General features: G+C 42.5%; 1 protein-coding gene and 1 pseudogene across 2 annotated transcripts in view; both read left to right on the top strand.

Annotated features, from left to right (window-relative positions):
• LOC113015973 (NACHT, LRR and PYD domains-containing protein 12-like) overlaps nucleotides 1–21,585 on the top strand; it is a 748,422-nt gene that overhangs the window by 663,700 nt on the left and 63,137 nt on the right. The gene's annotated exons all lie outside the window — the stretch shown is intronic.
• LOC145426186 (protein TANC1-like) overlaps nucleotides 1–21,585 on the top strand; it is a 50,109-nt pseudogene that overhangs the window by 12,184 nt on the left and 16,340 nt on the right. Inside the window, exons 5-11 of the transcript XR_013906909.1 lie at nucleotides 151–298; nucleotides 3,569–3,800; nucleotides 3,911–4,077; nucleotides 15,752–16,359; nucleotides 18,447–18,555; nucleotides 18,793–18,915; nucleotides 20,121–20,357. The product of XR_013906909.1 is annotated as a protein TANC1-like (transcript). The remainder of the gene's footprint in view (nucleotides 1–150; nucleotides 299–3,568; nucleotides 3,801–3,910; nucleotides 4,078–15,751; nucleotides 16,360–18,446; nucleotides 18,556–18,792; nucleotides 18,916–20,120; nucleotides 20,358–21,585) is intronic.

The following is a 21,585-nucleotide window of genomic DNA, read 5'->3' as shown; positions in this document are numbered from 1 at the left end:
TCAAGTTGACTAATATTACATTTACCTTACAAAAGAATGCCCTCACACACAACTAATGTTATTAATGCTAGCATATACATATATAGAGAGATGTTAGTTTATATTAATGTAATAACTTTATATATTGGTGACCATGTGCATGTCTTCCAGCTGGCCCAGGACAAAGCACAGAACTTCCTCTCAGCCAGCCTCCACAGCCCACTCCACCATCCAGTGCTGCCAACACACTGAGGACCAGCAGTTGCCCAGGAAGATGCAGCGGCACAGGGAGGAGGCTGTCAAACGCCTGGCTGCAAAGGTGCGCCTTTCAACATCTAAGAGAGCTCACAGTAACAAAGAAGCAGGAATCAAAGAAGCTGAAAAAAGATTGCACTAGTTATGGTGGTGTTTACTCAGGGAAAAAATGTTTGGTGTGTGCACTGGATCAAAAAAAGTAATTTTAACAATTTTCAACAGTGAGTAGATTATTTTTTGTTTTTGATGGATGGATTTGTTGTTTCTTCCTTTCTTTTTAAAAAAAAAAAAAAAAAAAGGAAAAAGAAGGAAAATCGACCAAAAAGCATCTCAGGTTTTACCAAGTACTTCTACAACAGCTTCAGTCTGACTTCTGAAAACTCCTCTTTAATAGTGACCACAGATAATTGTGATATATTCTGTTGAATGATGCATAAAATTATACATAACAATAAGGGTAGGTTGCAGTTTACTAGTCAGTGATTAGAACCTCCTCAGGGAGCAACAACCCACAGCGAGCCCTGTCAGCCATGACCTGAGAGCACAGAATGTAAACACACACCAACGTCAAACAGAGCCAGCTTCATCAATATTAGACGTCATTTAGGAATTTACAAACATCAACACACGTTTCAAATAGCAACACCATTTATCTAGGCGGCTATCAGTTATACCGACATGTATGGCACTACTACTGCTTAATTACTGGTTGGTATCCGTTCCTGTGTCAACTTCAAATAGGTGCTTAAATATATTGTAAGGCCGCCTGTTCAAGTGTTGAACTGGGATGTTTGAACATGATAAGGATCCTCAAAATTCCATGAAGCGGAGCAACACTGACTACTGAGGACAGTGCTTACTTTTTTGACAGATGAATATTCCATCTGTTGATTTTTCTGGCGTTACAAGGATCGCAAAATAAAGTCTAAATACTGCCTCTCTGGGAAGTTTACGTGTCAGCGCTGTTGAGCAGAAGATTAAGTGTTTTCTTGTATAAGCTTGTCAACATTTTTCACAAGATATAAAGTACTGCACAGTAACAGCTTTACATGTGTTCTGTTACTCCCCCACACCGTCAGTAACATTGTTAACCACTTGTCTGTGACCGAAACCCCCCCCCAAACATGCATACCAGACACTGAGCATATTTCTGCACATCTTTCTCTTTCAGACTTGTGAAGTGGACAGACAAGTCCTCGATGTTTCACTTTAAAATGTTCCTCTCTCGATGCACGCCGACTAAGCAGTGTGCGGTTTTTGCCTACGACTCTTTTATTTTAGTTTTGGAATTGTTCGCTCTGTTTCCACTGAAATTTCTCTGTCGATTTTTCACTCCCGCATCTTTACTCGCACCACCTCTTCTTGTGTTGCTGAGGGTTCAGTCACATAGCAGGTGCACGTTCACTACATTTTGGAAATACTGCTTGCTAAAAGCACCATTTGATGACTTTGGCACTGCTATTGCCTTGTAGCAGGTCTAATAAAGATGATTGGGGGCCACCGGGATTCAGAGAAGATTTGTGATCCACTGTTGTAGTCAGTTGAGTTTGAATAGTGCTGTGATGGTAGGTTGTAAGGTAATTTAATAGGTGGCAGCTTTGTGAAGGACTTTCTCAGTGGATGTGACGTCTCCTACTGATTCTGCTGCGTTTAATGGTACTGATTACAACCTGTTGTCCTTCTAACACCTTTAGAATTTAATACTCTTATCCTGTCAGGGAGGCCTCCTAATTAGTGACCCTGTCAAAGGGGACAGTTCATGCACCAGACAGCTAGGGTAATGCAGTGAGCTTCATGTAAATGTCTGTGAAACTCAAGCAGTATCTCTTGAGCCAATTATGGTGAAAAGTGTTTCCAATAGGCGCCTTCACAGGGGCTCTGTTCCTGTGATGTGTGATGCAACGCTGAGCAGCTCCTGTCAGATTCTGCCAGTGCTTTTTTAATCATTGATTTAAAAGTGGTCTCATAACAGGAGCACTGAGGCTACTACCCTTTCTGCTTTATTCTTATTATCGAGACGTGCCTTTAGGTAACATTTCTGAAAATGCATTTATTGTTTTGCCAGCAGATGAGCTACCGAGGTTTGACTGCAGAGCCTTGCATCATCGTGTGTCGAGATTCGTATTGCTCATTGATGAGGCGGTAGTCTGCGTGACTTGTATGCTAAATTAAATCATCACTGCAGTAGGGGGCTTATTAAGAGTTGTGTTCATGCACACAGCAGGTTACTTGACTTTGTACAATAATAGGCATTCAATATATCAGTTTCCCTCTTTGTTATGTCACATTTGTGATGAAGCTCAAAAAACGCGTGACGCAAAAATGACAGAAAGGAGTGTTCGGACTTCTCTCAGACGTTTGCTGCTTTTAGGCTAAAGCATAACATCAGAGAAAAATTCTGGTGGTCGTGATTTTTGACAGTTTCTGGAGAAGATGTGAATCAGTGGTTGTGTTATTGTTTCAGTTGGTCCATCTTCTGACTGGATGTCACATGTTTTCCTTACTAAAGATGGGTTATATACATCCAGGGAGTTCAGCTATAATTTTTAAAATCTTACCTCCCTCTTTTCTAATTTGCGCTAGCTTTAATTGTGCCTTTATTGGCATGTGAGTTATATGTTATTATTTGAAAAAGAAAGAACCATAAATATGCATTTAGATCTGTGCTGTGGGGAGAAGTTTGGGTCCAAAACATTTATTGATGCTAAATGTTAAAAAAAAAAAGTCTCATATCTTGAGGCTTTAGTCATTTTTCTAGAAGCTGGTCATCGGTTTTCTGTGGAGAACTAAACAGCAACAGCTGAGGTTGAGCCGTCAGAGGAACCGATCACCTGCTCCTCCTCCTGTGGGCCTGGAAGTGTGTCAGCTCCTCCAGGTTGGACTGTAATTAGTACAGTCATCTTCCTTCTTCTCCACCTCTGTCCCTACATTTTCCTTTTAAATCAGACCTCCTTTGAATGCTGCGGAAACCTGCTCAGGTACAGAAGATTCTACCTTTAGATATCCACCTGGGATCTACTCACTTCTTTTTATAGCTTTTCATCCGTTGCCCAATCTCTTCATCATCCCTTCTGTGTGAAATAATGAAAGGATAAAATCATGTCTTTGACATTGTAGAGATAATATGTAGTTTTATGGAGGCTTGTTGGTATCAAAAGCCTCACTTACTTACTTTGTCATGGTAGTTTTTCAGTCACCAGAGATGTTGGTGTTTGTAAACGCTTTAAAGTTATCAAATGTACCCATCAGTCAGTGAATCATATTTTTAATTCTTCCTGATTCTCAAAAAGCAATGGCTTCACTCGCGTTTGTTCTCGTTCCTTTTGTCTTCCAGGTGGTGGCTTATCATTATTGCCAGGCAGATAACACGTACACTTGCTTGGTCCCAGAATTTGTGCACAGCATCGCAGCCCTTCTGTGCAGAGCTCATCAACTGAGTGCGTACCGGGAGCTGTTGCTGAAAGAGCCCCACCTCCAGAGCATGCTCAGTCTGCGCTCCTGTGTCCAAGACCCCATGGCTGCTTTCCGGAGAGGAGTCCTGGAACCGTTGGCCAACCTTCGGAAAGGTAAAACACTGTAGTTGTATATTGCACTATTTCATTTTCATCGTGTATGAGACCACTAATCTCATTTCATAGTATTTTAATATTTAGTTTATTTGTAAATGTCTTTGCAGAGCGAAGGATTCCAGAGGAAGATTACATAATCTTAATAGACGGGCTGAATGAAGCGGAGTTCCACAAACCAGACTATGGAGACACCATTGCATCCTTCATCACAAAAATCATTGCCAAGTTCCCCTCCTGGCTAAAACTGGTTGTCACTGTTCGAATCAACTTGGTGGTAAGAAAGAACTTATAAAGCATGGCTCTGAGTTCACTCAGATGACAAAATATTCACTGTTATAATCACCTCGAGTCAGAATTACAGATGTCACATTATACTGGTGATGAGTTTTAGTTTTAAAAAGTTTATCACTCTTTCTTCCCTCTCGGTAACTACTCTGCTTATCCGCACACTTTACGGCTGATTAAAGTAACTACTGCTAATGGCATTCACTCTTCTGTTGCTGCAGCTGCTTCTCTCACACACTCAGAGACTCGCTTCCCACAATGAACTCACACAGGTGCAGTTTGGCTGTTACACTGTTGAGTGAAGTACTGGATACAGGCAAGCTGTTAAGGGCTTGATTCTTAACTTAATTACCAGTTTCGTGTCTGCTCTTATCCTCTACTATCTGCTTTCCAAGCGCTCTGAGCTGAAGCTTATCAAAAGGTTTGAACACTCAAGACTTCTGTTGTTATATTTTTTTATACAAATTGAATGAAATTTGCACAGGCTGGTTTAACTAAGCATCTTTAACTAAGTGCTTTTACAGTCTTACCTTTTTCTGCTGCCCTCAGGTGAATGTATGGCTATTCACCCTATGCAGCGAGCTTAACATAAGAGGAGATGGTTCCAGGAACGACAGGACACATCGCTTTGTCTTTGTGTCTTTAACTGAAGACCGTTTTTTCCTCTTTTAATTTGTAAGACTGTGAACATACAGTAAAATAATACGTAGCATCAGTATCAACATATTTTGTAAACAAAACAGAAGTTAGCAACATAGCTTTCCTTATGCTTTACATTCACCATTAACATCTTTCCTTATACGTTCAAATAACCTTTTAAGTAACATGAAAGTAACAATCTTACAGAAAATGAAGTTAGACATTGCTTACTTACAGATTATGGCTCAACAAACTCCCCAACGATGTAAACTGGGCTTAAAGTTGTGCAGCTTGTTTTCTGCTCCATGCATTTTCTCACACTGCCCGCGTGAACTTTGCCTGCTGCTTACAACACATCACCAAAGGGGGCAGTGTAGCGCACACCAAACAACCAAAGAAGAAGCCACAAACTGAAGGGGTAATACTGCCCACTATTGGGAAACCTGAGAAATGCGCCAGCCAAAGAAACCCAACAAAGTAACAACCGAGGGGCAGAATACTCCCCGCCTGACATCCATGGAATGTCACCCTCAACTAACATGTAAAAGGCAAGTGACATACAATGAAACAAAGTTTCTGCTTCTAAGTACAATCCTTAGACACCAATAGCACAACCTCACTTATAGGCCTTATGTAGCACTTGTTTTCACCCTTGCGGAAAATCCTCACCTCTATCTTCCTTACAAGCCCATCCTCACTGGGAAAGGTTTTGCTGATAAGTCCAAGTGGCCAGTTGTTCCTATGTTCGAGTGTCTCTCTTAAAAGAACAACATCTCCTGTTTGTAGGTTAGGCTTTACTGTTTTCCATTTGCGGCGGTCCTGAAGTCCTGAGATGTATTCTTTTTTCCATCGTCTCCAGAAGACATCAGCGAGATATTGTACGCGCCTCCATTGAGCTTTGAACAGATCACTGTTTCCAAACTGACCTGGTGGGATTGGTGGGGTCGTAACCTTTTGCGTGAGCAGCATGGCTGGGGTAAGGATGACTGGGTTATCTGGATCTGCAGAAACTGCTGTTAACAGACGAGCATTCACTATTGCAGTGACTTCAGCCATTAAGGTCACTAGTATTTCATGGGTAAGCTTTGCATTCCTGTGTTCTAGGAGCATTGCATCAAGGATTTTGCGTGTGACCCCAATCATTCGCTCCCAGGAGCCAGCCATATGTGACGCATGTGGGGGGTTGAATAGCCATTTGCAGCCAGAGTCTTCAAGAAAGCTGTTTAGTTTGCTGTTGTAGCAGCCCTGTTTGTCTATTTGCAGCTCTTTGCAGGCACCCACAAAATTTGTCCCACAATCGGACCTAAGAAGTTTGACTGCACCTCTGATGGCAAAAAAACGACGCAGGGCATTGATGAATGATGACGTGTCCATTGATTCTATAACTTCAATGTGAATGGCCCGTGTACTCATGCACGTAAATATGACTGCCCATCGCTTTGCATCCGCTTGCCCACCACGCGTTTTTCTGACAGTGACAGACCAGGGACCGAATACATCAAGCCCTACATGTGTGAACGGAGGGTCAGTGGACAGCCTATCCTCTGGTAGCTCAGCCATAATCTGTTCCTGCTGTCTGCCTCTTAGTTTTCGACATGTCACGCAGCTGAATATCATTTTGCTTATTGCTCTTTTTCCTCCCACAATCCAAAAGCCTGCAGCTCTGACTGCTCCTTCAGTAAAATGTCTGCCCTGATGGCATACTTTCACATGGAAGTGTCTTATAATGAGCTGGGCAAGGTGGTGTTTGGCAGGCATGAGGATCGGATTTGTTTCATCTGAAGTCAACTGTGCTCGTCTTAGTCTCCCACCCACTCTGAGGATTCCATTTGTGTCAAGAAATGGGTTCAGTTTGCTAAGTGGGCTTGAACTTTTGAGGGGCATACTCTTTTCAAGCTGTCTTATGTCTTCTGCATAGACTTCTCTTTGGACAGTGCGAATGATAATGATCTTAGCTTGATCGAGCTGCTTTTCAGTTAAATGCTCACTACAGCTGTGCCAGCCCTGACAGGTGCCTTCTATGTTCTGCTTAAAGGACTGAACAATGTGTCGGAGTCTAGATATAGCCTTCAGTAGTACATTCCAACTAGAAAACCTTTCGAATCTGGCACTACTGAGAACATCCTTTGCAAGAGTGGTAACACAAGTAGTTACCTCATGACGCAGTTCGTTGTCAGTCTCTGGGTCTACAAGATCAAACGACTCTGCCTGAGATTGACCTATTTCTGACTTGGTAAGAAAAGCAGGTCCACTGAGCCATGTGGAGGTAGAAAGCTGCTCAGCAGGTAATGCGCGCGTGGCATGATCAGCCGGATTTAAGTGAGTGGGCACATAATGCCACTGGTGAGCTTGTGTGGATCGCCTGATGCGTTCCACTCTGTTGTGCACGTAGATGTAAAAACGCCTCTTTGTGTTGAAGATGTAACCAAGGACTACTTTGGAGTCTGAATAGAAGCTCACCTGATCAACTGCGACGTCCAGCTCGTCCACGACCAACTCTGCCACCTCGACAGCCAGGACCGCTGCACAGAGCTCAAGTCTGGGTATGGTGATGTCTGGTCTTGGGGCAAGCCGTGCCTTGCCGAGAAGGAAGCCCACTTCATTATGACCATCTCTGTCTGTGAGTTTAAGGTAGGCAACAGTGGCCACTGCCTTGGTAGAGGCATCGCAGAAAACATGGATTTCCTTAGTTACTGCTGCAGAGAGTGGTATTGAGGTGAACATTCTGGGAATCTCAAGTTGTTGTAGATGTTTGAGAGAGTGTTTCCACTGTTGCCACTGTTGTAATTTGTCTTTAGGGAGTTCAGTGTCCCATTCACGAATGTCAGTGGAAATGTCTCTGAGTATGACCCTGCCCTCTACAATGACAGGGACAGCAAAGCCGAGTGGGTCGTACACACTATTAACGACTGACAATACTCCACGCTTGGTAAAGGGCTTCTCATTGACGGTTATCTGGAACCTGAACAAGTCTGTAGACAGGTCCCAGCCCAAGCCCAAGCTTCGCTGCATGGGTGTCTGCCCAAGGTCAAGGCCCTGCATGTCAGCTGCAAGGTCCTCACTTGGAAAAGCGTTTGTGATGGTAGGACAGTTGGATGAGATTTTATGCAGGCGTATGTTACACTGAGCCAGCATCTTCTGAGCCCCACAGAGAATGTTGATGGCCTCATCAGTGGAAGGAAATGATTTTAGTCCATCATCCACATAAAAGTGGCGTTCAATGAACTCTCTTACATCATTGCCGTGTTCTTTTTCTCCCTCCATCGCTGTTCGTTTCAGTCCGTAAATGGCCACTGATGGGGAGGGGCAGTTCCCAAACACGTGGACTCTCATCCTGAATTCCTGTACTTCTCCATCCAGATCATGGTTTTTGAACCACAAGAAGCGAAGGTAGTTGCGGTGGTCTTCTCTGACAACAAAATTGTAAAACATTTGCTCCACGTCGGCCATGACTGCATATGGGTCGGACCTGAAACGCATCAGAACTCCCACAAGAGTATTATTGAGATCTGGCCCTTTTAGTAGCACATCATTGAGAGAAACATTGTTGTATTGCGCACTTGAATCAAAAACCACCCTAATTTTTCCTGGCTTCTGAGGGTGATAAATGCCAAAACTAGGGAGATACCAGCATTCTTGTTCTGGAGCTAAAGCTGGAGCTGGTTCAGCGTGGCCCTTACTGAAAGTTTTGTCTAAAAACTCAACGTAATGTTCTTTCATTTCAGGTTTCTTTTTCAGTGTTTTGCGGAGCGTCATTAAGCGACTGAGGGCTTGGTCCCTATTGTTGGGTAAACGCTGTCTGGGGGAGCGGAATGGGAGTGGAGCTACCCAATTGTTCGCCTCATCTTTAGTAAAGTCTCTGTGCATAATTTCCAGGAATAATGCATCTTCTACTGACAGAGCCGTTTTGTCATCATCTGCTGTTTGCTGGAAAATGTGTCTGCCTACTTCTGCTTGTGTCTTCTCGAATTTAGGACAGCTTTCTGTGTATTTGTCTTTTATATAGATTTTGCTTGCGCAGGGGCTAAGGAAGGTAGGGCGCCCGTTATTCAGAATGTCTGTCTTGAAAGAGTTTACTGTGGGTTTGTGGGCACCTGAGAGGCAGACATCGCCTACAACCACCCATCCCAGATCGAGGCGTTGGGCATAAGGTGCACTGTTTGGACCATTTACCTGACTGCGAACCTTGTGAGCTTGGATGATGTCCCGGCCCAAGAGGAGGAGAATGTCCGCGGCTGGGTCCAGAGGAGGGATCTGTGAAACGAGTGCGTGTAGATGAGGGTGAGCTGACACAGCCTCCTTGGTGGGTATCTCATCTCTATTATCTGGAATGTGATCACATTCTGTTAGTGTGGGCAGCACCATGGACACTTCCCCATTTACATCCTGAATAACGAAATTAGTTGCTCTGCGTCCTCCAGCCTCTGACAAACCTGCACATGTTTTCATGGTGTATGGGAGCATAGCACTTTTTACATTAAACATGTCGAAGAAAGCAGACCTGGCTAAGGATGAGTTGCTTTGATCATCCAACATGGCGTACATCCTCCTTTTCTCTTCAGGATTTGTGCGGGGATACACGTCGACTAAACAAATCTTAGAGCACGAGTTGCCTTTCAGAGCTGGGCCACACACCTCTGTGCAAGCAGTTGTGGTTACAGGGCTTGAAGGATCAGACTCCCCGCCGTGGCTTTGAGGCAGGAGGTTAGAGTCCTTGGTTGTCCACAGAGGTGGACCAGCATGCATAGCAGACACATGAGCGTCACTATTACATTCCGAGCATTGGATAATGGCTTTGCAATCGTTAGCTCGGTGACCTGTGGAAGAACAACACTTATAACAAATAGCATGTTCTTTGAGGATGCTTTTCCTTTCATCTAGTGTTTTTGACCTAAAACCCCTGCATTTGGCAAGTGAATGGGGCTTGTGGTGAATAGGACATTGTCTGTCTGGGTTGAGAACTGACGTTCGAGTTGTGACATTTGTTTGACTAATATCTGTTCTGTTCACTGCAACCGCACCTCTGTATTTAGTTGGTTTCAACAATGGCTTATCAGGTTTTGGAGCTACTATGTTTGGACTTTGTAACATAAAGCTAGGATCTGTTTTCATTTCTGCATAATCATTTATAAACTGAACAAAATATGAGAAAGGTGGGTAAACTGCACCGTTGTCCCTTTTGTATTTTGTCCCCTGTTTCACCCAGGACTCTTGGAGTCCGTAGGGGAGCTTTTCCACTATCGGGTTTATCCCCCTTGGGGTGTCCAGAAAGCTAAGGCCGGGTAGATAATTTTCACTTTGTGCATACTCTAACTCCAACAGGAGATCTGCAAGCTCCTGCAATAAGTGAGTGTCCTTATTAGATATTTTTGGAAAAGACTGTAAACGTTGGAAAAGTGACGCTTCGACTACCTCTGGAGAACCAAAACTTTTGTCCAGGCGTTGCCACAAACGTTGAAGACCTGCGTGTGGGTTGTTCACATGGACCGCCCTGATCCTCAGCGCATGTTGTAGTGACTCCCCGCTGAGCCACTTCGTGAGAAGGTCAAGCTCTTCGCTGAACTTGAGGTTGAGGCCTTCTATGGCGTTGCGGAAAATGGACTTCCAGGACAAGTAAGACTCAGGACGGTTGTCAAAAACCTTGAATCCCGCTGTCAGCAGATCACGACGTGCTAGATAGGCTGTGAGATCTGAGAGTTCAGTCTTTGGAGGCAATGAAGATTTAGGCTCGGTTGAAATGTCAGTTTTTCTGTTTATAGGAGGGGACTTTGGTTGCTTCTGATTTACAAAGTCAGTGAGATGTTCACCTGGAGAGGAGGCAACTGGTGGTTGACTCTGTCGTAGATGCTGAGCGTCGTTATTACCAACCAGTTGTCCTGTATCAGGACAACTTTCCGTCTTCATTAACTACCAAGCTGCGGTTAGCGAAGTGAGCGTTCACATAATCTTGAGCGCGTCTGATGGAAGGAGGTGTTTTAGAGGAGACTCCTTGTTCTGTGAGGTCAACGGCGTCATGCTCCTCATCGGCTGCCGCTTCCAGGACATGAGCTGCGGCGAGCGCTGCTTCAGCCTCACCCTCCTTCTTTAGAGCGTTTAGTGTTGCCTCGATGCGTGCCTTCTCAACCTCCATGTCGATCTGGCGTTTGGCGTACTGTGCTCTAGTGCGGGCGGCTTCTGCTTCTGCTCTGGCTCGGGCTGCAGCTTGACTGGTGGATGAACGACGTGAAGAGCGTGAAGAGCGTGAGTGGCACTCTGACCGGACCACCATCTGGGAGAGAGGCGGTGACGCCTCAGGCTGAGACATCTTGGGTGCTTGATAGGTAGATAATCTTCTTACTCTGCTGCCCTCAGGTGAATGTATGGCTATTCACCCTATGCAGCGAGCTTAACATAAGAGGAGATGGTTCCAGGAACGACAGGACACATCGCTTTGTCTTTGTGTCTTTAACTGAAGACCGTTTTTTCCTCTTTTAATTTGTAAGACTGTGAACATACAGTAAAATAATACGTAGCATCAGTATCAACATATTTTGTAAACAAAACAGAAGTTAGCAACATAGCTTTCCTTATGCTTTACATTCACCATTAACATCTTTCCTTATACGTTCAAATAACCTTTTAAGTAACATGAAAGTAACAATCTTACAGAAAATGAAGTTAGACATTGCTTACTTACAGATTATGGCTCAACAAACTCCCCAACGATGTAAACTGGGCTTAAAGTTGTGCAGCTTGTTTTCTGCTCCATGCATTTTCTCACACTGCCCGCGTGAACTTTGCCTGCTGCTTACAACACATCACCAAAGGGGGCAGTGTAGCGCACACCAAACAACCAAAGAAGAAGCCACAAACTGAAGGGGTAATACTGCCCACTATTGGGAAACCTGAGAAATGCGCCAGCCAAAGAAACCCAACAAAGTAACAACCGAGGGGCAGAATACTTTTAATATATTTTAATGTTATTAGTGCTAGTTTTCACTTACTTAATATACTGTATTTTTCGGACCATAAGGCGCACCGGATTATAAGGCGCATTAAGCGAAACAAAACAGTCAGATAAGTCAACTCATTTTTCTTGCTTCCTCCAATCCACATTGATTCATAAATGCTGAATTCTCTTGCAGCTGCTCTATTCCCATGTTGTTGCAGCTTATTAATGACTAACCTTTGTATTGTGGATGGATTACCTCAGTTGTTCTCCTGATTGAAGTTTGGTCCGTTTACAGCATCCCGCCATGCGATTGCATTTGTCCCTAACCCTCGGGAACCCTCACATTAACTTTTATGAGTGAAAAAAAGTTAGCCTTCATCCTCTAGCTTCACTGTGTTTATGTTATGCTAACATAGCTGTGTCGCTAGCATATCATTTTATACCAGCTAGCCAAGCTTCAGTAACCCTATAAATGTCACTGCTGTTTAGTTTTCTGTCTTCATTTATGTCGAAAGGGACGGCAGAGCTGTACATTTAAATTTTTTCAGAAATCTCTTAGTCATGTATATCATGTTTAGGTGGAACTAGTGAGCTAACTTCTAACTCCGTTAAATTTAATAAATTTTGTTTTCATGGATGCTTGGATGTTGAACTTAATAGTTACACCTGATAAAGCATCAACGCTGTCGATTTTTGAGAAAATTAAAGGATTTTAAGTGCAGCTTATAGTGCAGGAAAAAAAAGTATGCCGGTTGTAGCCAACAGTCCTCCTGCACTTAGAGTTCACACTGGCCCTGTTTCCCAATCCATAAAACACTGTAAAACACATTTATTGATTTGTTGACCAGAACATTTCATATCCTAAATCGGAAAATCTAACACTGTGGCAACCCTAGAAAAGAAATGAATCAAAATTCTCTCATTTTAACAAATGTCTAGCTGGACATGCCGTCACCTCTCTAGGCACTCACTCACTGTCACCAGACCCTGCACATTTTTACATTTTGACAAGTGTTTCCTGAGCTGCTCCCGCTTGTTATTCTACTCTTTACAAAGTCAGGCATATCCAGCAACATTCAGGAAAGAATTGAGACACATGACCTGCAGGGCAGGAGAGAGATGAGTCAGTCACTTTGAGCTGACACTAGGTTGACCAGTTCCAGAAATGCTATGGACTTGGATTAAATTCACGCTGCTGACAACTGAGGCTTTGACACTACTGATGAACTACATGAAAACTTATTTTCCTTGCTGGGGGAAAAAAGAAAGCACTGAGCCTTGGATAATAATGTGGTTTTTGATTGACATCTGGAATTTGAGTTATTATTGCTCAGTCAGAAGCCAGGGTCGAGTGTTGTCCATCAGTGTGGGCTGTACTATATAGTGAATTCAGCCTAGCTATTAAGAATTCAGGCAAGGCCCTGTCAGTGTGGTGAATCAATATATTGTAGCGCTGATATTTTGTATTCACCTCTTATGCTCTTCTATTAATGCATTAGAATTGGTTTTTTGACGTGGAAAGATGTTCCAGGTGACTGCACTTAAAGTAATACATTTCGACTACACTGCAACATCCATCCATCCATCCATCCATAAGCAGAACACTGCAACATATGTGTTGTAATGTCTTCTGACAAAGTGAAACAGTGTTTAATGAGAGGGAGTTACTGTTTGTGTGAATTTGCTAGGGTGACGTTTTTAGCCACCTGGAGGCTGGCAAAGCAAGAACAGCAACAACAACAAGGTTGCAGTCGGTTATCGGAGATGTGTTTTTGTTGTCCGTGTGGTAGATTTCATAGTAACAACTGTGCTGGAAAGGAAACGTGTGGTTTAAGGCATATGTAACAGTAGCTGTTTTTTTTATAACCTCTGTTAGTGAATCCTGTGCACATGCTGGTCTGTGGCAAAGGATAGCACATTGTTAACCATGCCATATGTGTCTTTTACTTTCTTGTAATCATATTTTTCTTGTTATATTTCTGTTTTGTTCACATTCCCACTGTAACCACTTAGCAGTTGTCTGCAGTAATGAATCAAATGGCACTGTTGTTTTAATGGGAGCTATATGACGACTTCGCATGTGAAAACCTCGGAGTCGGTTTGACAATGTTTTTGTAAATCAGGCTCCTATGATGTTCAGTAAGTTCCCTTTAAGTGCAATGGAAAGGCTGTTAGTCACTGACTGAAAATGTCTAATTTTCCAAAAATGTAACAGAAGTCAGTTAAATAGTTTTTAAGAGAGTTAGCAGTCTTTTGCAGAAAAACCCTGTATGTCCTCTCTTTTTATTGTTTATTTTTTTTGGGGGGGGGGCTACGAGTCCACATATTTGGGTAAGATGCAGGAAATGGTTGCAAAATCACAAAGAAATTCCAAAATTGAATTCTCTATGTCCGGTGGGACGTGATGAGAAATATTACAAAAGCAGAATTCAAAATGAAAACAATGAACAAACAGGGCTGCGTACAACCACATGCCATGACACATAACGACAGCACAATGCTTAATAACAGAATTAATGATAAACTGAAGATATTCTACGATAACTGGACCATGCACAGCATTCAAAATAAAATAAATAGAGAAATAAATACAGTAAATAAAGAAAATGTATATAAAATGTTGTTTGGACATGATGGTTGTCAGTCCTGCTCCATGCAATAGACTATAATGACCATACACTTGCATTACTCAAAGGTTCTTGAAACTGAAATATGAGCTAATGATGATGGTTCCTACTTCCTTCAAAAGTTTTTAGAGCAAGTTCCTACAAAAGATCAAAAGCACAAACTGTACGCTCCATGCTGTATTCTCATACCGTTTCCCCTAACATTAAAGCTCTGGACACAGCAGTCAGCAGCATTGCCATTCAGTGCAGACAGTGGTTACATTCGGCTTTGTAAGTTATCTGAACCATTTGGCCATCATTAATATGCAAAAGCCATCGGTAAACCTGCGTCTGTGTGTGTATGGCTTTGCTATCTAAGCTTTCGGCTACAAGTTCAGAAACTCTGCAGCTTAGTGTTTGTATAAGCTGCAATTTAGCTTGAAATTGGAAGCACTAAATGATCGACTTTAAAGCATTATCACTTCATACTTGTAATATTATGCGTGTACATTTGTACTTGTCGCTTGTACTCAGGTGTCTCTTGCAAAAAACCCCTCAGTGAATAAATAAAGCTTATCTGCTTTACTGCCCGACTAACTCGGGGCATAGCAAAAATGAATCATGGAAGAATAATCAAGATAGCATTGTTAAGACAAGAAAATATGAAGGCATGAAATGTTTCTTATTTGCAGACAGAATCAGAGTTGTGCATAGAGATGAAATTGTCACGCTATTGTTTTGTGCTTTGAACAGACAAATAGCATCTCACCTCGGAGGAAGGGTTCGATATATTGGCCCTTGCCTGCTAGACTAATATCTGGACAATCTCTGAGGTGTTGTTTGCACCCCCTCCCCCCAATCTTGTGGATTGTGTTCGGTATGTTTTATTGAGCGTGTGCATACATGTGCTTGTGTGTGTTTGTCTGTTTGCGCTGCCTTCTCATGATGAGGGAGAGGAAAAATGTTATCTTGCGGAGGCAATGTTTCTCTAGCCTCAGACAGGCAGAGGATTGGAGGATTAAGGTGCATTGATTTCTCCAACCCCTGGGACACAGATTGAAATGTGAGCCCTAGTTCAGACCTCTGCTTGCCCGCTAGCTACCATCCCATCCATCCCCTGCCTCTTAATACTCAGTTTCCCCACTCCTGCTTTCCTCACAGCCACATTTTGAACAGTAACAAGTGTCTGCTTTGGCCTGATAGCTCAGCATGCTTGCTTCCCCACTGCTCAAAGAAACTCTTCTGATAATACACGTACACAGGCAGATTTTGTTTTTCTTAATGGCAGCTCAGGATGCAAAGAATATTTTTGCTTTTAATTAATTAAATTATTTATTTATTGGCTGTGGTATTGAGTAATACAGCTGTGTCTGTAATGCAAACACTGCACCAAATTACTTTTTTTCATGCATTGACACTTTAATAGTACATTGAAGCTCAGATGTATGTTTTTATGTCACGCTCTGTCTTTATCTTGTCTTCAATAGGAGATCACCAGCCTCCTGCCCTTCTCCAAAATCTCCCTGGATGACTTTTCTGACAACAAAGAGATCAGCAATGACCTCAACGCATATATCCAGTATCGTATCAACGGCAGCAAGGACATCATGAACAATATTAGCCTGAACGGCAAGGCCAATCCTATCACAGTCGGCAAGCTAAGTAGCCACCTGATCTCCCGCAGCCAAGGGTCCTACCTGTATCTCAAACTCACCCTGGATCTGTTTGAAAGAGGCCACCTCGTGATCAAAAGTGCCAGTTACAAAGTCGTGCCTGTTTCACTGGCAGAACTGTACCAGTTACAGTGTAACATGAAATTCATGACCAATTCAGCCTTTGAGCGCTCACTGCCGATCCTCAACGTATCGCTCGCCTCGCTGCACCCCCTGACTGACGAGCAGCTGTTCAACGCCATCAACGCGGGGTTCGTCCAGGGGGAGCTACAATGGGAGGACTTTCAGCAACGCATGGAGCTGCTCTCGTGCTTTCTCATCAAACGGAGGGACAAGACGCGCATGTTTTGTCACCCTTCCTTCAGAGAGTGGCTGGTGTGGAGAGCTGATGGAGAGAGTACGGACTTCCTTTGTGACCCCAGGTCAGTTTTCTGCTAATGCAATAACTTCGCAGCTCTCAATTTGGTTTGCAGGCTTCTGTAATGCATTTAGAGTTTGCGTATGTTTCAGTAATGCATTTAGAAAAGGTTCTTGAATTGCACAAATAGGCATGTAGGACAGTAAGAAAAGTACAACTAATGCTGCAGAATAATATGATAAACGTGTCTTCATGTGAATGAAGTTTTGCATCTCAGGGTGCTTCTGAATTAGTTGTTTTAGGTCTCTGACAGCTTTAATCATGCCTAAATTTGGTGTCCATCCTGTCGGTTGTCACAAAGTTCTTACCTAAAATGTTTAAAGCAGTGTCCTGCTTATTTCCGGTCCTCAATTTTAATGCAGGAGAGCAGAATTTAACGTGGGATATGTCTGCAGAAGGGGAGAATAGCTGGCTCTGGATGTATTAGAGGCAGTAATTCAGTGTTTTTCTTCACATATCTGCGCAGAAATCGGTCCATAATAAACACTGCAGACTGCACCAAAGCTTCCATTTGTAAATAAACCCCTTTAGTCAGCAGTTTGCATACGCAGCCCTGCAACATCATAGATCAGATTTCAAGCAGGCTGTTTCACTTCTTCGAGTCGTCTTCTCTTGCATAATGACTCCATTGCATAACATTTGTGAGAATGTGAGAATACAGCTGTGGAAGTGAAGCATGTTAGATTAATGCTCGAATCTTGCAACAATGACATTCAGGCTTCACTGAATGTAATTTGAGATTTTGCAGAAACATTAGACTCCCTGAAGTCCTGTTTGTTGGTGTCAGCTTGTTGCATGCCAAAGTCTTTCCTTTGTCTCGGAAAAAATACACACGGCATGCAGAAAAAAAATTGAGTGTGAAGTGATGTGATGATGTGAGCATTTACAGACACATCACAGCACTAAATTCATTAGCACAAGGCCTGTTTGCGACGTACAGCACATTCAAAAGGTCATCTCAGAATGCACCTTTGATACAGTGAAGCTGTTTGTAATAAAGCAGCACCTCTGCAGATAAATCCTGTGCTCTTTTGGAGCTGTCAGGATTCATCCGAGTTCAGATGCCTGACTGCAGACTTCACCCTCATATCAAACACATCGATTCTCCTTCCACTGCCTCTCCCCGGTCTGAATTGTTCACATGTGCTGGTACCGTATTATAATTGTCAAATTTCAAATAACAAGCCGCACCAGCGTTGTTAGTGGATTACTCGCTCCCTCATCTGCTTGTTTGCAACCCACTAATTTGCGCTGCTGTTGGCAGCTTGCATTGGTCATCGGTAAAATGAACTGCTGCGTCTGTGCTCATGAATTTGTGCTTTGTTAGTAGATCACCCGCACAACTTTTGACTCCTGATCAGTGCTTTTTTTTTTTGTTGTCTTGCAGCCTCAGACTGATTTGCCCTGTTTTAATAAATAGTGCTTTTTGTGAGGGAGGGGGGGTACTGACCTATGCATTTTGCAGATATTGCATGTTGCAATGCGAGGCAGGCTTATCTCTTTTAGCAGTACTTGCAGTGCTTACCTAATTGAAATGCTGGAGCCACACGCAAATGAGAGATTTCAGTCATTCACACTTCATAAATTGAATGATGTCACTTTTTTCCTCCCTGTTGCTCACCTCTGCTCACACGGCGATGCCTCCAAACGGACGAGAGCTGAGCTTCGTATTCTGGTCATTCACAGCCTTCCAGCTCCATCATTAAAAAAACAAAGGCTTGTAGTCTGGCGCAGGAGATGCACAGAGAGACAAAAGCCTCCTGCACTGCCTCTCTGTTTGTGCCTGGGCACAACTAGAGAGGATTTTTATCCAGATCAAAGGGATTCGCAATCATGCATGCCTTTTTAATGAAGTTCTGCATTAATTAGTGCCTCAGTGACACTCTTCCCCCCTGTTGTTCAGAGGGTCATTGCCAAACATTTTTAGCTTATTCACACTAGCTCCAGAATACAATAGTTCTCCATGACAGTGCCAGGCTCCTCGTCATCAGCAGAATGAATCAGTACTTTCATGTCGTTTGAAGCAGAGGAACAATCATTCCTACTGTTGACGACTGAGTATCCTATCTGTTCCCTTGTTTTCTAACCCAGGACCGGTCACGCTCTCATGGCTTTCATGTTATCGCGCCAAGAGGGGAAACTGAATCGGCAGCAGACAATGGAGCTGGGACACCACATACTCAAAGCACACATCTTCAAGGTATAGATGTGGAACCTACGTGGTCTATGCATTCATCTTTATTTGAAATCCATCCCTTGCAGGAATTTCTTGGTGTTCACTTTCTCTTGATTTATGCACTGTGACAATGGTTCACCAGAGGATAAGCCGTGGGATGTGGAAAGCAACATTGACAGCTTATGCCCCTCAGATTCGCTGGTTTTTACATATGTGTGTTTGTGTATTTACTCATGCATTTATGCATCGGCGTGCGTGCAGGGTCTGAGCAAGAAGACAGGCGTGTCATCCAGTGTCCTTCAGGCTCTGTGGATAAACTGCAGCACTGACGGCCTTTCTGCAGCCCTGGCCTCCCTGAGGAACCTCTACACACCTAATGTCAAGGTAAGCCTTTGCTTCAGGTTTGCTCCTGCGCGTCTGTTGAATGCAGAACAATCGGCTTATTAGCTAACGATGAAAAAAACACATTATTGATAACCTGAAATGCCTAAATGCAACAGGTTGCTTTTGTTGAAATGCAAAGTATAAGCTTCTTGAGGGGATATAGGAAACCTTTAAACACTATATATTAAACACACAGTATATGTATCCAATTTTCAGCATTTTCATAACCCTTTTGTTACATTGGAGTAATATAATCATATACACTGGTTAGGTCATTTTAAAGCAAATGCATCTCAGAAATAACTGCAACTTTCTTTAGATTTTAGTTACACTTTTAATCCCCGAATGTTGCTCCACGCAGAGAATGTTTTATTAATAACCGCTGTCCTTTTATATTGTTAATGTGTCCAATTATAATTTGACAGGTAAATGTTAATAAGCTTCGCGCACGAGCCAACTTCCTGTGTACTGCTTTTCAGTCGTGTTTCGAAGGGCGATAATCATTTGGCCTTTCCTGGAAAGGCTGTTCTGCCAGCATGATGCATTCTGGCTCGAAGAAAAATTATCCTCCGTACTTCTTTGCCGTTAGTGTTATTGTTTCAGAGGGCGTTCCATCACCTGGTGTCTGTTTGTGAGTTATTGTATAAATGTGTAGTATTAGTCAAACAGACATTTACAAAATGACCTTATTCTCTCCTCTGGGGGAGGGGTGGGGGGGTTAATTATGCTACAGAGGATCCAGAAAATAACACACACTTTCATCTCCTGTCGTCAAACACTCATTTCACTCTTTGGTTTTGTTTGACTAGGCCTTTATTATTGATTTACTCGTAATGAAAGCGAATACCACACTTGATAATTGCATTCGCTAGAATGTGGCCGTTTCATTTGCCGTCTGAAAAATCTGAAGATGAGAATAAGAAGTTTGATCTCTGTATGAGCCATAAAATGAGTAATGGAAACAATTCTGCTGCTCAAACATGGGTGGTAGTTCACATTTTTAAGTGTATAATTTAGCCAATAAAGAGTAAAATAGTTAAACAGTCATCTCTTCTTAAGAGAATAACATTTATTTTTAATTCAGATTTCTTTCACCTTTAAGTACATGTGATAAAAAATTCACTTCTTTGCAAAGACCTTGAAATAAATATTCAAACGTGAATGCTTTCTGCATTTTTTATTTATTTTTTTGCTTGTATGATCAGGTAAGCCGTCTCCTGATGCTGGGAGGGGCAAACGTGAATTACCGCACAGAAGTCCTGAACAACGCACCAGTGCTTTGCGTCCAGTGTCACCTCGGTCACCAGGAAATTGTCTCACTGCTGCTCGAGTTCGGCGCCAGCGTGGATGTTGTTTCAGAAAACGGCATGAGCCCCCTCTGCTTCTCAGCTGCTGCAGGACACTTGGGACAAGTCATGCTGCTCTGTAAAAAGGAGGCTAAGGTGAGGACTTTTCATATTGTGACTACTTGACAACTCTACTGATGTAGTTTTCTTGTGATCATAGACATTTGGTTTCATTTGGCCATCTTTCTGGATTTCTGGCTTTTTCATATGCAGGGTTTGTATGGGTGCTTGAAATCATTAAAAAAGGCTTGAATTTAAATATTGTCTTTTCAAGGTTTGAATAGTGCTTGAATTTTAGATGTGGTGCTTAAACGTGGTTGAAACCATATTTCATTCACCACAAATAACTGAATGAGTCACAAAGTGTGAAAGCAAAATTTCTCCATCTGGTCTGCCTTGCACCTCTGCGTGCCAGTCTGTTTCAATGTGTGACCCCGCCCTCCCCCTGGGGATGAGTGCACTAACTTGACGTTGCTGTTTTAATGAGTGTTTGATGGAAAACGACACTGGTGGAATTTGCACTCTGAGTCACATGACAGGTGAGTCCTAGTAAATAATTTTCGAGTATGTGTACATAACACATGCTAATTTTAAAACTATTATTATTATTTTGCTAGCTATCAAACGTGCTGGAGAAATGCACTGAGTGTGATAGTACAGTAGTTGGTTATGGCATGGTGATTTATGGTATATGCTGTAAACATAGCTAACATTACTTAGCAGTAGCAGTAATGTGAGTTACTTCACTCAAGTAAAAGCTTTAAACGTTAGTCTGATACTTAACTAGCCAACTTGAGGCTTAAGGGAATAATGGTAATAAGAGGGACTGATCCATATGGGCACAGAGAATAGCCACTTTTTGTGGTACTGAAGTTCCCGGGCTTTCATTCAAAATCTGTTTATCGTGAGCACCCACCCATTAAACATAAAAATTATAAATAGCTTCAAGCTATTTCAAGCTATTGATGCCTGTGGGCACTATCAGCCACTGAGACAACAGACAAATTTTAGTGTTTTAATGAATGAATATTTCAGACATTAAGGCTGCCTGTTTATTTAAGAGAGGTGAACAATACATTATAATTATACATAATAATATCACAGATGATAGACTAAATAAATAGATTTTACTTAGATGCTTGTTCATTCTTAAAGTCTTATATGTTGAATTGAACTGAATGTCATCTGTTCAAAGGCTCTCCCAGTCAGTGCTGTTCTCCATGCCTGTCTTACTGTACATGATGTTATTAGCACAAACACTTTAAAAGTTACTGTGACTCAAACATAGAAAAATAGATTTTTTATTTCCCTCACCTAATTTTTA

The sequence above is a fragment of the Astatotilapia calliptera genome, chromosome 3, assembly GCF_964374335.1.
Source record: "Astatotilapia calliptera chromosome 3, fAstCal68.1, whole genome shotgun sequence".
Taxonomy (NCBI): Eukaryota; Metazoa; Chordata; class Actinopteri; order Cichliformes; family Cichlidae; genus Astatotilapia; species Astatotilapia calliptera.
This window is presented reverse-complemented; position numbering and strand designations above follow the sequence as displayed.